At 26.5% G+C, this 16,679-nt stretch overlaps 2 long non-coding RNA genes across 7 annotated transcripts; both read left to right on the top strand.

Annotated features, from left to right (window-relative positions):
* Positions 1–628: 628 nt before the first annotated feature.
* LOC148198963 (uncharacterized) lies at positions 629–3,320 on the top strand. Of its 5 annotated transcripts, none has more exons than XR_015786398.1 (6): positions 629–693; positions 1,287–1,387; positions 2,191–2,348; positions 2,618–2,731; positions 3,016–3,080; positions 3,169–3,320. It is a non-coding gene; the product is annotated as an uncharacterized LOC148198963 (long non-coding RNA). The 5 variants fall into 5 exon arrangements; XR_015786397.1 differs by having other exon boundaries at positions 2,191–2,353; XR_015786395.1 differs by having other exon boundaries at positions 2,618–3,320.
* A 9,304-nt stretch (positions 3,321–12,624) lies between these two features.
* On the top strand, positions 12,625–15,506 carry LOC148198962 (uncharacterized). 2 transcript variants are annotated; one of them, XR_015785552.1, is made up of 7 exons: positions 12,625–12,696; positions 12,862–12,955; positions 14,137–14,266; positions 14,397–14,547; positions 14,880–15,003; positions 15,178–15,237; positions 15,320–15,506. It is a non-coding gene; the product is annotated as an uncharacterized LOC148198962 (long non-coding RNA). The 2 variants fall into 2 exon arrangements; XR_015785553.1 differs by lacking the exon at positions 15,178–15,237.
* The last annotated feature ends 1,173 nt before the right edge of the window (positions 15,507–16,679 follow it).

Here is a 16,679-nt window from a genome sequence, read left to right as displayed (position 1 = left end):
GTGATTGAATGAATTTGAGAGAATTTGAAGGTAAATATTTTTGTTGTTTATTTGAGTGAATTTGGAGGTAACTGAGAGTGAATTTGGAAGTATAGTTTGTGAGAATTAGTATAGGATTTAATAAATTTACTTTTCAAATCCATTTTCACTTATCTCCAAATCCACTCAAATAAACTACAACAAAATTTACTTTCAAATCCTCTCAAATTCATTCAATTATTTTTTCCCAAATCCATTCAAGTGAACAAAGTGATAGAGACAAATTATTTATTATATCATAATTAAGCTTATATTTTTTTTATCATTATATATATCTTATTTTATTAATGAATATTCTATGAAACATTTATTTGACTAAAGTAATAATTTTCTTATTGAGTAAAATTTAGTTTATACTAATTTTATAAGGTTGTTCATATATTATGATGTATATTCTACAAGATTATGATTTTATATCTATTTTCATGTTTTAAGAAATTAAATAATTGATTTTATTTAACAAAAAATAATAATAATTAAGTAATGATAAAACATTTAGAACTATAGACATAATTGAAGAGACAATGGGCCTCATGTTGGGCTATATAAAGGTCACCAAAAACCCTAAAGTTTCACGACTCATTCCCTCGCCGCTTCCTTCTGTCTTTCATATTTTGGTTGGAAACCTAAATGCAGAAGCTCATCTCTCAGACAGTAAGTTTTCATAAAATAGGAGCATGAGCATGTTCTTATTATTAAAGTACTTGTATATTCTGAATATATTTTTACATATAGTTTATGTACTTGTATAAGATATATATATAATATATTTCTTTTCATTTACAAGTAAGTTTTTACATCTACTTCATTATGTCTTTCCTTTCTCACTCTCATGCCGGAAGCTCTTGTATCGGTAAGTTTTCATAAATTAAATTTATATTAATATATTGGTATCTGTTTGAAAAACATGGATCTAGTTTACGTACTTCTATATTTTGAATATATTTTTACATCTAGTTTATGTACTTCTATATTTTGAATATATTTTTACATCTAGTTTATGTACTTGCATAAGATTTTCTTTTTCTTTTCATTTAGTAGTAAGCATTATGTTTATTTTTAACCATTTCTTTTAACATATGTATCTAACTACATTTATTCATCTCACAAAAGTAAAAAAGAAAGTAAAATAGTCTATCTATCTCAGAATTTACAACTTCAATTTTTTTAGACATTATCTTAGTTTATACAATCTTATTCACAAATTATATTTTCTATTGTTTAATATTCTGTGATTTTGTTATCAGGTACGAAGAGATCCAGCAAATGCATGCATCAAAAATCAATGGCGGCTGCTGATCAAATAAAGATTTTATCTTTCACAGCAAAAACATTACATAATCATCAGGTTAGCATATAAAAACTACATTCCTCTTCAGATCTACATGTTTTAAAACATTTCTCATCCAAAGTCAGCTATTCTTATATGATATTTTTTATCTGATAGAAAATATATTTTTGTACAAATGAGTTTATTATATATAAATGTAAATGTTATAATTGTTTAGAGTATATACGTAGTCATTGAAAAGGTTTTTTAATTTTGTAAAGGAATAAATTATTACCTAATAATTTAATAAAGTAAGGTACTCTCATCGTTAATATTAAATAATGAGAATAATTAATGTTATTTTATATTACTTCAAATTAAAAGTAATAATCCTTAGCTAACAAAGGAGTAATGTAATAGAGTAAATGGAAATTTATGATTAAAATTTAAGTTGATATGCTATTAAGTTACATAATTTTAGCTTTAACTATAATAAAAGCTCACATTCATCTGATAAATGTATTATATTTGTAATTTTTAAAATTTCAATGTTAATAAAAAAATTTACTGCAGATTTGAAAAAAATATGTAGAAATGTATAAAAAATGCTAATGAATTTTATTCTCGCTTAGAATATGCTTTTATTTGCTATAGGGGAATTGGAGAATTAGTAATGTATAACATTAAAAAATATTGTAATGTTCTTTTTTATTATCAATACACTGCTACAAAATTCATTATAGATAGCTTATTTAAAAAATCATGGTTCATAAGATGTATTAAATGTATTTTTATTTCGATAGAAGTTGTTTTAAATATTCTATTTATTATTCTGACGTTCTCTCTTGATTAAGCATAAATTCTACATTTTTTTTAAGCAGAAAATGAGTAGTTCAATTAAACATCGTGAAAAATCGATGTGAAAGTTGAAGATCCCATTGTAACTTTGATGAGGTAGATGAAGATTTAGATATCTTCCCCAGCAAGCAAACATGGGAACCCTGCAGAAAACATAGTCAAAATTGAAAGAAGTCACACTGTAAGGTTATTCTTTTTTTCTTTTTAGGTTCACAATTTTAATGTTATTTAAGTTTTACTTTTTCTTTGATATTATTAACAATTAAAATTTGAGATCTCGTGATTATGCTTATTCTATGTAAAATAGCTGAACTGAAACTATCTGAGAAATTTAATACTTAAATTATTAGATTTTATACAACAAGATAACTGTGTCAGAGATATCTTATTCACAGATAATATTTTCTATTATTCCATCTTTTAAATCATGTCTTTTTTTTATGCAATTAGGAAAGAAAAGATCCAAATACAAGTATGTTATCTCAATGCATAAAAAATCAAGGGACGCTGATGCTAATCAAATGAACATTATCTTTCACAGCAAAAACATTACAGTGTCATCAGGTTAGTATGTAAAAACTACTGTATGTGTTGAAAATTTTGATCTTGCATGTGTTGAAAATTTTGATGTGAAAGATGAGAACTGGGATACCTTATAACTGTGGGTAATGGGATAACGTTGAAAAATATTTTATTAGTTTGAGGTTACATTTTTTATTTTACTGTTAACAATAGGTTATAGTAATATTTAACAACTGTAAATAACATGAATTTAAAGAAAATGAACAATTTTTTCTTTTATTTTTTATATATGGTAAGTTTTTTTTATGATGTTTTCTGTAAAGCAGTACTCTGGAAGAGTTGTACAGTGTAAAAAGGTTGATAATACGTAAATACATAATGGAGAAAGCAAGTGAGTAATAGTTTGTTCATTGTTGTGATTATCTACATTTATCTTTATTTCTTATGCTAATGTTAATGCTAATTAATTCTCTTTTCAGAAAACACGTTGAGGCTGCTCCTTTTCAATTGCTCGAGTGTCTATGACTTTTATGTATTTTTTTACTAAATTTTTCATATGTTTTTGTTTCATTTAAATATGTATAATGTATTAGGATTTTATGGCTTTTAATCTCAAGATATATTTTTATTATGTTTCATGTTAATGATATTTCTTTTCATACTCTATTTTTTTTTCCTTGGGAGAGAAATTTAAAACATTTCTTTACCATTACTATAATATATTCATTATCATTTAAAAATATGGGTAATAAAAGAACTTAATTTGATTATATATATTATTAATTAATTATTATGAAAGTTTCTTTGACTCATAAAAGTAATACATGGTTGGAAAAAGAAAAGGAAAACTTTCTTTGACTCATAAAAGTTATTGTGGATTGATATGAAAATGTAATATATGTGATTTTGATTGGTATACAACGTTGCAAAAATGGAGACATATACAGTTTTATGTTGTGTTGTCAGATTCAACCCTGCATGCGTGTATATCAGCTCATACGAAATTCACCTATAGATTAATAATATTAAATAGATTAACATGAAAACATTAATGTAGTATTGAGATGCTGAACTAAGTAACAAAACACATTATTTACCATTCTATTAAATTGGTTTTTTCTATAAAAAGCGATTAGTTATTCTTATTATAAAGTTTAAAAATAAATTATTAATTAATATATCAGATCATTTATTGTTTGCATTGAAAATTTAAGTAATTGAAAAGATTTAGTGGAATAAACACAAAAGAGATACATCAGTTATTAAAACCGTTGAAAAAGTAATGTTGCTAACTGTTATCGACAGTTTTTCAAAGGTTTACAAAAATTACGTCGAACTTACATAGGTTTGGGAAACTGTAAATACTAATGAGATGTCAAAACTGCCGAAAATGCAAAATAATCTTTTTTTTAATTATTTATAATTTATTTAATTATAATAAAAATGCTTTAATATACGAACACACAATCAAATAATTTAAAATTAAAATAGAATATTATAAATAAACAATAATCATATTTTTTTATATAGAAAATTATTTAACATAATATAATAATATTATTCATCGAAAGTTTGTTTTTTTCTTTTTAACTGGTTGAATGCATTTAGGTGGATATGGGAATTCGGAGTGCATAAAACCTAATCTGACGGCTTCGAAAATGGACTTTGAAATTCGAATGGCCATTGAATTTTCTGACAACAAAGTCTATGCAAAAGAGAGTTGATATTTTCACCTTTTTTTATATATTTATTTGATATTATTTTTATTATACAATGGGCATTGAAACTGAAAACTGAATATATTTTGTTTGAGTAAGTAAATTTTATTCACACTCTCATACATAATTTTTCGATATATATATATATATATACTTAAGTATATTAAGAAACATTTTTTAGAATAACATAAATATTTTAAAGTGTTTTGAATTTACTATTTTATAAAACATTTACTTACAATCACTATCTTTTAATATAAAATAAATAATAATAAGTTTTTGCAACTATGGTGGATGATGATATATGTGTATATCAGTTAATCTAATTGGCTAAAAGTTTTACATTCTCTTCAGCGTCTCCTTTCTTTATATTTTGGTGAAAAAATCTGTTATTCATTGACAATGAATGAGTTGAAGATTTCTTACCGTTCCATGACAATTGAAGATGACTATGATGTACCAAATGTCATTGGCTATGAAAAAAACACGAAGCTCAGTTTAAAATGATGGTGTTTATTCAGATATTCAGCCGTGCATGGAAATAACTGTGTAGCTCTTTTTTTAAGGTGATGCTCTTCTTATCTTCTGCACAATGGCAGAACACATGTATGCAGCAGCATCTTTGCATTGTTCATACTCTGTCAGATAAAAGACATGCATTGGTTTCCATTTAACGAGGTTAAACTTTATTGGAAATATCTGAGGTAGAGACAGCATTCCAAGGCACACATTTCAAAGTATTTCGATAAGAGAGATTATCGTTGACTTTTAAATGCACCAAACATACATCAATAACTTTTATGGCATAACAGTAGACTACTACTTTTTTTAGATTTTGTTTTTTAAGTTTGTTTTGTTTTAGTTAATCTACTCCCAATTATTAAGTGATAATAGATATTATCATGTTTTTATTAGGTTTATTTTTAAAATATTTTTGTTATTATCTTTTTAAATAATTAAGAATTTATTAAATAATTGTGAAAAAGATAAGTATTTTGTTTTTTATTTATTATTATACTTTTTAAATAATTAAAAGTTTATTAAATAATTTTAGAAAAAATAAATATTTTACTTAAGTGTATTAGATGAGTAAGTTCTACTTGATACTTTTATCTTGCGTGAAAGAGGAAATCTTTTATTAGATCAGCAGCATTTCTTGATTTTTGATACATTGAGATAATATATACTTACATTCATTTTTTGGAATGATTTAGAAGATGGAATAAGAGAAAATATAATCTCTCAATATCATTTCTCTACCATACTTACTCAAAAAAAATAATAGAAGATAATGCTGGAATTCCATTTCGAATTCCAACGTGGTCTAATAAATAGTATTAAACCGGTTAAAATCTAAAAAGCAAGTTTATAATGAAAATGAGAACAAAGAAATAACAGAGGTATAGATTTTCATATAATTTCCTTTAAATTTCACTTATTTACAGCTGTTGTATCTCAGAAAGTTGTAATGCACAGTAATGAATTTGAATGTGAACATTGCATGGCTGCCATTTGCATCCAAACACCATGAATCAGTTTCTGTCCTAACAGTCCCTAACGTTATAACATTTTCTTGTGTCTGCATGTATCAGTTCTGCACACATTAAAAAAAGTGTCATATTTGTTTGTAATTTAAATATTGAAGCTAACCATCAATTTGGCATTTATTGATAAAATGACACTGAATCTGTCCAATCAAACTCACTGTAATTTAAACAGCTTTAGTAGTGTAATCTTATATGGATATGATTTAGTTTGTAAGTCGAATATTGAAGTGTAATCTGATATATAGAAATGTATCAATGTAGGGAAGGGAATCTGTAAGACCCATAAAAATATATATATATATATATATATATATATATATATATATATTTATTTATAGTAGTAAATTTTAGTATTTTATTAGTAATAATAATTTTAATGAATGGAAAAATGTAAATTTTGGATATAAAATTATAGTAATTTTAGAAGGAAAGGTTCAAATTTTTGGTAACTTATTTAGTAAATTTTTTAAATTGAATAGTAAAAAGTAAATAGTAAATAGTAAAAAGTGAATAGTAAAAATAAATTTTCAGCATTTGGATTTCTTAGCATGGAAGAAAGTAGTAGGTAGAAATTAGGATCAGATTTGGTGAGAAAATGATTGAAATATTATTTTTAAATAATATTAAAATAATAAATAATATTAAAATATTAATGAATAGTAAATTTTTTTTTACTATAAATAACCATGGGAGGGAAGATTATTCTGCACCAAGAGAAGAGAAATCAAGTGAGAGAAAGTTAGAGAGAAATTTTTAGTTGCAAGAAGGGTAGAGGTTCTGAAAGGTTTCGGAGAAATAAATTCAGAGCAAGAGACGTCTGGAATAGAGGTAGGGGAGCTAACTTTTCTATGCTTTTATATTATGATTTAGTATTTCTATGCTTTTATATTATGACTTAGTATTGTTTTATTACTATTCATATCTTGAAATTATGTATGAATACTGTTAATGCTTACTGTATGTTTATCTATATTGAAATTCGGTGTTAATATTATATGCTGTTGTTTTGAATCTGTAAATAAGAAATTTGTTAAAAACTAGTTGAGGAACACTTTGGCTAAGGAAAGATTTGGTACTTAAGTTGTCCATTGTGACGCACCTCTCTTTCCTGGAAGTCTACTCGACAAGTTTTTAACTTAAATCTTATTGAACAGATTTTGTACTATTAAAATATTGTGCAATATATCTTGTTGGAATGGAAATGTCTGATGAATTCATTTTTGTGGTAGATATGGAATTATGAATTATAATTGTGATAATTGCATTTTATTATACTGCATTTGAATTTATGCATCTGAACATGTTATGGGTAGTATGGGGAGATTTTGTAAGGGTATAATGTGAGTTGAGGAATATTAGTATGGTATGAGTCTTGTGGAGAGATTAAATAAATGTTATGGTATTTGTGTATATGTTGATGTTGAGGGTCCCGTAGTTGGAGGTTATCCTGATACTCTAATAATCATCTAGTCTCAAGTAGAGAGGGATGAATTATGTGGTGAGAGGAGCAGGAGGTCCTGGTCTATGTGCCGGTTTTGGACATAGTGAGGGGATTAACCTTGTGAATGGTATGAAGTATTTTGAAAGTGTATTTGTAAAAAGAAGTAGAAGTCATTACAAGTGCATAACCTCCCGTGACCGCTCATCAACGTATCATCCGGATGAGTGTTTATTGGGTATTGTGGTGTCTATTGGGTATTGTGAGACGAGTGTCTAATAGGAATTGTGGTATGAGGGTGTCGAACATAATTATTATATGATGTTTATATCAAGGTAATTATACATGTTTTATAAATGATTTGTTGCATGTTAGCTCACCCTACTTGTTTGTGTTTGTTTTGTTTGGGTATGTGCGATGATCGTATAATTCGTTATACGGGAGCAGATGAAGGAATGTCGTCTGATCCAATGCCAATGAAGAGAGAGACAGAAGAATAAGTTAGAAGAATTCGAATTATATTTATGAGTTTATAGTTGAAATCTGAGTTTAAAACATGTGTAGACATATATTAACTATAAATTTATAAGTGTGAGATTACGGGATATTACCGTAAATGTAATGTTACAATATATAAATTATGAATTATCCAGCGTGAGATATTGGGATGTTACAGAATCCCAACAAGAGTTTTTGAAAATGAAAGGAAGAAACCTTCACAAAAGCTAGAGAAACATAAAATAAAAAGGCATCAGAAATAAATTTACACATCTAAGATGGAAGAGCGGCATTGAACTTCAACAAAATATGTTTTCTAGAGAGAAAATATGAATAACGATGAAAATTTTAAGAGTTTTTAAAATTTTATCATTATATATGTTATTCGAAAAAAAATAATAAATTCAAGTAAATTTTTTATAAAATAGTAAATGTAAGAACTAAAAAATAGAATATTACAGTTGATTGATATTTTAAAATAACGAGATCGAGTATTTTAAAATTAAAATAATTTACTAATATAAATAGAATTTTTTAAACTTGTCTCTTTAATTAAAACACAAACTATCTTTCTAAAACTATTCCTCTTAGTTTTATCTTCTTTCTCTCTAAAAAATTTTACTCCTCGATCATTTGTTTGACCATCAGGAAGTTTCTTTGAGATCACAGCTGAGTAATTTCTACTTCTATCCGATCAGTTCTATGTTTAGAGCAAGTAAGTTTTTACCATTTTTTCTTTTATTTTTATCTATGATCATGTAGAGAAATATGTTTTTGCATGTATCAAAAGTGCTTATTTCTTGCTTTTTGGTCCATTTGAGATTCTAAGTGTTGATTTCGATCACCGATCGGTGAGATGTAGGCTTTTCTAGAGTTTTTTTTTGGTGAAAAATATGGTTGGGAGTTCTTAGAGTTGTAAAAGTTCTTTTTAGGGTAAGGGAAGCTAGTGACCTTTCTTGATGTTATTTTAATTCATGATTTTAATTAGGTTGTGTTGAATTGGTTAAAAATAAAATTGTATCTACCTTTGTATGAATTGAGATTTGAATGCTTTAAAATAGTTAATTGATGCTTGATGCGATGATGAATGTTTTAGAATGTGATGAATCTATTCGGATGTGTTGAATTTTGTGTTTCTGAAGTTAGTTATGTTAATTGAATTGGAATTAGTGAGAAGGAAAGGTTAGTCTCGGTTGTAGGTCATTCTGGTCTAAAATTGAAGGTTATAATAAGTGAATTTTAGGCAAACTGGTCTAAGTGAAAAAAACTAATGTTTTAGTCTCTATGGTATAATGAATTGAAACTTAATTGTGTTGTGATTTAGTACAAAAAATGGTTTAGAAATGTATAATATACAATTGGTGATGTTTTTGGATGGTTTTTAGTCGTAAATTGAGGGTTTTGAGTAGTGAAATTTTTATGTCAATGTTTTGAGGCAATTTGAAGTAGTTGGGGTCTGTCTTTGAGTCTTTTGTGACTTGTTCATACACCTAAGTTGCTCAAATATGAGCTAGAGCTTGTGGAATTCAAGTTTAGTATCTAAAGTGAGGTTTTTGTGATTTTTGGATTGGAATCTTGTGGTAGAACAATTTAAAATGAGTTTAGGTTGGTTTATATACTTTTGGTTAAGTCCATTTTAGTTTAGAATATAATCTAGGAGTATTAGAAGTTGGGAAATATGCATAGGATAGGTCATGGGTGGTTGAAGGGTGCAAATTCTGCAATTTTGGTGTTGTAGAATTATGTAGTCTCGTTGAGCGAGTGTATCCACTAAGCGAGTAGAACACTTATAGTTGAGCGAGTGTAGTCACTGCGTGAGCAAAACTCATTGATTCTATATTTGCAGATAGAGTCATGCTGATTGAGCGAGTGGGTTGGCAGGCACTTTTAGTTGAGCGAGCAGACCTGGTGACTGAGGGAAAATACCAGAATTTCAACTAAGTTTTTGTATACTTCTTCAGGTATGTTCAATGTATGTGATTATTTGAATGATTGGCTTATAATGCTTATTGTGAAGTATGAATTGTTTTATAATATGAAATGGAAACAAGATTATGTATGATATATGATGATGATGAGTTTTGTATTTCTCTCTTATTTTGTTTTATGAAGGATAATTACATTGATAATTTAAGGTGTGTTTGGTATATATTATGGAATGTTTGGTATGGTTTGGAACATGTGGTTAAATGGTTTCAAAGTTGTGAAAATGAGTTCCAAGATATTGGTATACTATGTGAATGTGAAGTGATATCAACTGTTTGAAAATTGTGAAAATAAGTTCCAATGAGAAACTTCTTGTTGGTGGTTTCAAGTGTTGTTAGTATGAATGATCGGAGTTAAGCTAGGGTTTATCTTGACATTCTAATGATCATCCACGCTCAAGTAGAGAGTGATGAGTCATATCGTGAGAATAGTAGGAGGTCTGAGCTTGAGGGGTCTTTCTCCATTTGGCAAAAGGGCATTTTAAGGACTAACCTAGTGTGGTAGCTTGAGGTAGTCCAGCTCTTCCACCACACTAGTGCAGGAACCTTTGCAACTCGACATTCCATATAATATTCGGATAGACAGTCTAGGTCCTTGCATGTTAAGATGTTTAGGTTGATGTATGTTATATATATGATTCATGTATGCTGTGTTATAAATGTTATATGACGTGTCTTGTATCTAGCTTACCCTTGCTTTTCTTCTTGTCTATCTATGTATTGGTTTCTCTTTTGTGATGATCACCTTAACGGTGTGAGCTTAGACAGACAGTATTTTCGGTTGTTCCAACGAGAGGTGAGAGCGAAATAGATGAGTCGTTAAATAGGTTTACAAATGTAGATTTATTGTCTTCTTGTAGGTTTGTTTTCATCTAAGTGGTTCTATTATCATATATGTAACTTAATATTTTAATAGTTTTATACTATTAAAATAGGATGTTACAATAAATGCAAGACATTTTAAAATCTATGTTAATTTGAAAATTGTTTTTGTACTTAGTTATATATCTCAAAAATTTGTGTATGAGTAGAGTGTGAACAAAATCACTTACTAAAAAAAATATTTAGTTTTATAGTCCAACAAATAAGAGTGAAAGAGTGAAGAAGAAAGGAAATGCTAAAACTTTTAACCAATTAGGGTAGCTTACATATACAAATATCATAACCCACCATAGTTGGAAAAAATTATAATTATTTGTGTTATTCTAAAACATAGTAATTACAAGTAAATGTTTTATAAAATAGCAAACGCAAAACACTTTAATCTAAAAAATGTTTTCTTAATATTAAAAATGTTGAACGATAGACGTTGAAAGTCTATTTTGCATTGTGAGAAATGCAGAATGTTCTAATATAGGGGATTTTACCTTGATTAAAGATAATAATGGACTAATCTTGTGTATGGCAATGATTCTCTAAAGCAGTAGAGACCACCACAAGTGAAAGGTTCCTGAGATTTCACATCAATGTTTATATTTGGATAATTGAGTCTAGTGTCAACTGTTTGTGTGTATTTATTTGATTTATTTTATTTCATCAATGTATTTTAGTTGAGCGAGCAAAACATTTGTAGCTGAGCGAGTGTAGTGGCTGAGCGAATAGAACCCATTGTTTTCATCTTCGCATAGCGAGCCTGTGCATTGAGCTACTAGTCTAGAACCTATTTTGATTATTTCTTTTTTTGTTTTCTGATAACTTTGAGTTATGCTTTAACTTTGAGGATGATGTAGAAGTATCTATTGTATTATGTGATGGTTTAAGTATGTATGATGCTTGATGTATGAATATGTTGGTGTATTATATGAATTGTTTCAATATCTAACTTACCATTTTTCTTGTGATTGTGTTTGTATGTATTTTTACTTCCTTTCTTTGCTATGATAATTCGGTGGATATAAGTAGAGAGTGATGAGGTTTCTCTGGAGTAGGCACTAAATGGGGGAACTGCTAATGTTTAGTAGCATTAGTTAGTTACCTTGTATATAATTTTGATTAGTTAATGTGTATATAAAATTACTTCATGATTATTTTGGATGACTATTAGAATTTTATAGTTCCTATGTGGACTAATCTTGTTATTATTAAAAATTGTGATAAGTATTATATAGTTTTATATTATATTTTGGGATGTTAGACAAAAATTTTTATTGTAGAAGCCATACATTTATTCATTAATATATTTTGTCTAAATTATTATTAAATACTACATATTTAGCCTTAGTACAAATAAATATATAATATTGATATTTATGACTTTAAGTAACAATAACTAGAATTTATTTTATTACATATTTTTTAAAACTAAATACTTATTTCATTATAAAAACTTTTAAAAAGTTATTAATTTTATAGACAAAAAATAATTGATTAATTTAAATATTAATTTATAAACTATTAATTAATAGTCTTTAAAATAGTCACTATTATAAATAAAAAATTAAAATTAATGAAAAATTTAGATACTAATTCTTTTGTACTCAAAACCTTGATAATTAATGTTGTGATAGAATATAATTAGTTATTAATTATAATTTTTTATTTATTATAAAGGCTATTATATAAACAAATTATTTATAATTTATAAACTAATATTTAAATACTTTTGGTATTTTTTTACAAACACTAAAATTATTTTCTTATTGAGTAAAATATTATTTAAAATTTTTAGAACTACAAACAGAGTGAAGAGACAGTGGGCCTCGGCTATAAAGCTAACCTAAAACCCTAAGTTTCACGCCTCATTCCTCTTCTTCGCTTACGCCGCTTCCTTTTGTCTTTCATATTTTGGTTTGGTTGGAAGTCTAAATGCAGAAGCTCTTCAGTAAGTTTAATTATGTTTATTTTTAACCATTTCTTTTAACATATGCATCTAATTACATTAACAAATCACTTCATTTATTTATCTCATAAAGAAAAAAAAAAGTTATACAATCTTATTCACAAATTATATTTTCTAATGTTTAATATTCTGTGATTTTATTATCAGGTAAGAAGAGATCCAGCAAATGCATGCATCAATGGCGGCTGCTGATCAAATAAAGATTTTATCTTTCACAGCAAAAACATTACATAATCATCAAGTTAGTATATCAAAACTACATTCCTCTTCAGATCTACATGTTTTAAAACTTTGCAATAACTTATTAAATTAAGTTAAATATATTTTTTATCTCTTAATTATATATTTGATTTTCTTTTTTAAATTTTAGATTAATTTAGTTTCTCATTTTTAAAATTTAATTTTTTTAACCAAATTTTATTAAATTTATTTGAGGTTTCAAATATATTTAACAGCTAACATGGAAAAGTTAAACATTATAAATAATATCTTATATGAATTAAATTTAAAGAAATTTTGAGTATATATTTTTGACAATTTTGTAATCATATCATAAAATTTTGACATTTTTGAGATATTTTTTTTATTTTTATTATTAGCAGATAACTAATATTTTAACTTTAAATAATTTGAATTTCATGTAATATTATTTCTCATCCAAAGTCAGTTATTCTTATATGATATTTTTTTATCAGATAGATAATATATTTTTGTACAAATGAGTTTATTATATATAGATGTAAATGTTATAATTGTTTATAGTATATATGTACGTCATTGAAAAGGTTTTTTAATTTTGTAAAGGAATAATTAAATAATTAAATTATTACCTAATAATTTAATACAAAAAAGTTAATATTAAGTAATGAGAACAATGAATGTTGTTTTATATTACTTCAAATTGGAAGTAATAATCCTTAGCTAACAAGGAATCAATGTAATAGAATAAATAGAAATTTATTATTAAAATTTAAGTTGATATGCTATTAAGTTACATAATTTTAGCTTTAACTATAATAAAAGCTCACATTCATCTGATAAATGTATTATATTTTTAATTTTTAAAATTTCAATGTTAATAAAAAAATTTACTGCAGATTTGAAAAAATTACTTTCGAACTCACATGCCATGTATATATATGTATAAAAAATGCTACTGAATTTTATTGTCGCTTAGAATATGCTTTTATTTGCTACAGGGGAATGGGAGGATTAGTAATGTATAACATTAATAAAATGTTCTTTTTTATTATCAATACACTACTACAAAATTGATTATAGCTTATTTAAAAAGTCATAGGTTATGGTATGATAGATGTATTAAATGTATTTTTGTTTCGATAGCAAGTTGTTTTAAATATTTTATTAATTATTCTGACGTTCTCTCTTTATTAAGCATAAATTCTACATTTTTTTAAGCAGAAAATGAAGGACTTCCTAGAAGCTCCCGTCAAAGGAAGCGAACAAATATTATTGATGATTCTAACGATTCAGTTATTCTCCCTAGGAAACCAGGGAGACTTAAAAAAAGAAAAGTGATTCAATTGATAATGTAAGTTGCTTCTTCCCTAAAATTTCAATTTATTTCCTTGATTGATACAAAAAGTTTTCTGGTGTTGTTTCTGCTTTTCTATCATAACATAATGTGAATGGCTTGCTTATGAGAAATTTCTATCGTACAGAATGTGAATAGTTTTGCTGATCGGCTTCGTGAAAGATCGAGTACAAAGAAGCCAACTTATATTCTTGATGAGTTAGAAGAAGATTTAGATATCATCACAGCAAACATGGGAACCCTACAGAAAATACTTCAAAATTGAAAGAAGTAACACTGTAAGATGATTCTTTTTCTTTTTGGGTTCACAATTCTAATCTTATTTAAGTTTTACTTTTACTTTGATATGAGAAAATATTATGTAACTATGAAATGCCAACTGATAATATGAAGAGTCAGATAACTTATAATGTTTGACAAAATGGTAGAACTCATGACAAGTTTAGTAGGATTGCTAAGTGATACAGAAAGCTCTAGTTTTTTTCTTTCTGAACACCAGTTTGCCATGATTTTCTTACCATGTTTTTAAAAATGTGTCAGAGATATCTTATTCATAGATAATATTTTCTATTATTCCATCTTTTAAATCATGTCTTTTTTTATTAATTAGAAAAGAAGAGATCTGGGAAATGTATACAAGTATGTTATCTCAATGCACAAAAAATCGAGGGATGCTGATGCTAATCAAATGAACGATGTCATCTTTCACAGCAAAAACATTACACTGTCACGAGGTTAGTATGTAAAAAGTACTGTATGTGTTGAAAATTTTGATCTTGCATGTGTTGAAAATTTTGATGTGAAAGATGAGTAGTGTGATACCTTATAACTGTGGGTAATGGATGATGTTGAAAAAGATTTTATTAGTTTGAGGTTACATTTTTTTAATGATGTTTTCTGTAATGCAGTACTCTCGAAGAGTTATACAAAAAGTTAAAGAATATGTAAATACATCATCGAGAGATCATGTGTGTAATAGATTGTTCATTGTTGTGATTATCTATATTTATCTTTGTTTCTTATACTAATACTGATTAATTTTCTTTTCAGAAAACATGTTCAAGCTGCTCTTTTTTAATTGTTCGAGTGTCTATTACTTTTATGTAATTTTTTACTAAATTTTTCTTATGTTTTTGTTTCATTTTAATATGTTTGAAGAGAACAAATGATATTATTTGAGAGTACATGCAAATTTAACTAAATCATGTTAAATGTATTCCGATTTTATGGCTTTTAATCTCAAGATATATTTTTTTATCATGTTAATGATATTTCTTTTCATACTCTATTTTTACTATAATATATTCATTATCATTTAAAAGCATGGGTAATAAAAGAACTTAATTTGATTATATATATTATTAATTAATTATTATGAAATGGTTTAATATATTCATTATCATTTACTTTTCTCATCAAAGCTTCATTTCAACATACAAGTGGTTTATAATGTTAAATAGATTAACATTAACATTAACACATTAATGTAGTATTGAGATGGTGAACTAAGTAGAACACAAGACTTCTGCAAAACAGTATAAGGATTCCACCGATAATGCTGTTCATGATTCCCAATTAACATTTTTGCATGCATTAAGTAAAGATAAAAAAGATACAATGGATAAAAATAATAAAAATAATAATCTTGTCTCACCAGGTCAGATTTGAAATTTTGTTTACAAAGAATACCCTAACACATTACCATTGTATTAAGTTGGTTTTCTCTATAAAAAGTTATTAGTTATTCTTATTATAAAGCATTGGTTTTGACACTGTTAATCAAATCAACCATTTGATATTAGAATATGGCAAAGGTAAAAAGTTTTATCATTTTACACAAAAATGGCAATTCAAATACTCAGCCGTGCATGGAAATAACTGTGTAGCTTTTTTTTTTAAGATGATGCTCTTCTTATCTTCTGCACAATGGCAGAACACATGTATGGAAACAGCAAAAATATTAAAGCAGCAGCATCTTTGCATTCTTCATACAGTGTCAGATGAAAGACATGCATTGGTTTCCATTTAACGAGGTAACACTTTAATGCAAGCATCTGAGGTAGATATAGGATTACAAGACAGGACGCATTATTGGAAAGGAAAAACAAACTTGACCGAAAGTTTGACCAGTGTTTTACTTATTGGCTTTTTATTTTCAGAAAATTTCTCTACTTTCTCAAGAAACTTAGTAGAGCCAGCTATCTTAAAAACTAGTTGAGGATTTTTTTCAATTTTAGAATTTTTAAAACAATTGGACAACCTAAGTTTAGTTTTTTTGATTTTGATTTTGGAATGAATTGGATTGTTGTTTTGGTTTTAGAAATGAAGAAAGTTTGATAAAAAAAAATAAAATCTAAGAAAATAGAAGAAGGAGAAAGAGAAAGAAGATGAACCAGATCGAGATATTTAC

Source organism: Vigna umbellata, chromosome 4, assembly GCF_029865625.1.
Source record: "Vigna umbellata cultivar VRB3 chromosome 4, Vumbellata_1.0, whole genome shotgun sequence".
Classification (NCBI taxonomy): domain Eukaryota; kingdom Viridiplantae; phylum Streptophyta; class Magnoliopsida; order Fabales; family Fabaceae; genus Vigna; species Vigna umbellata.
This window is presented reverse-complemented; position numbering and strand designations above follow the sequence as displayed.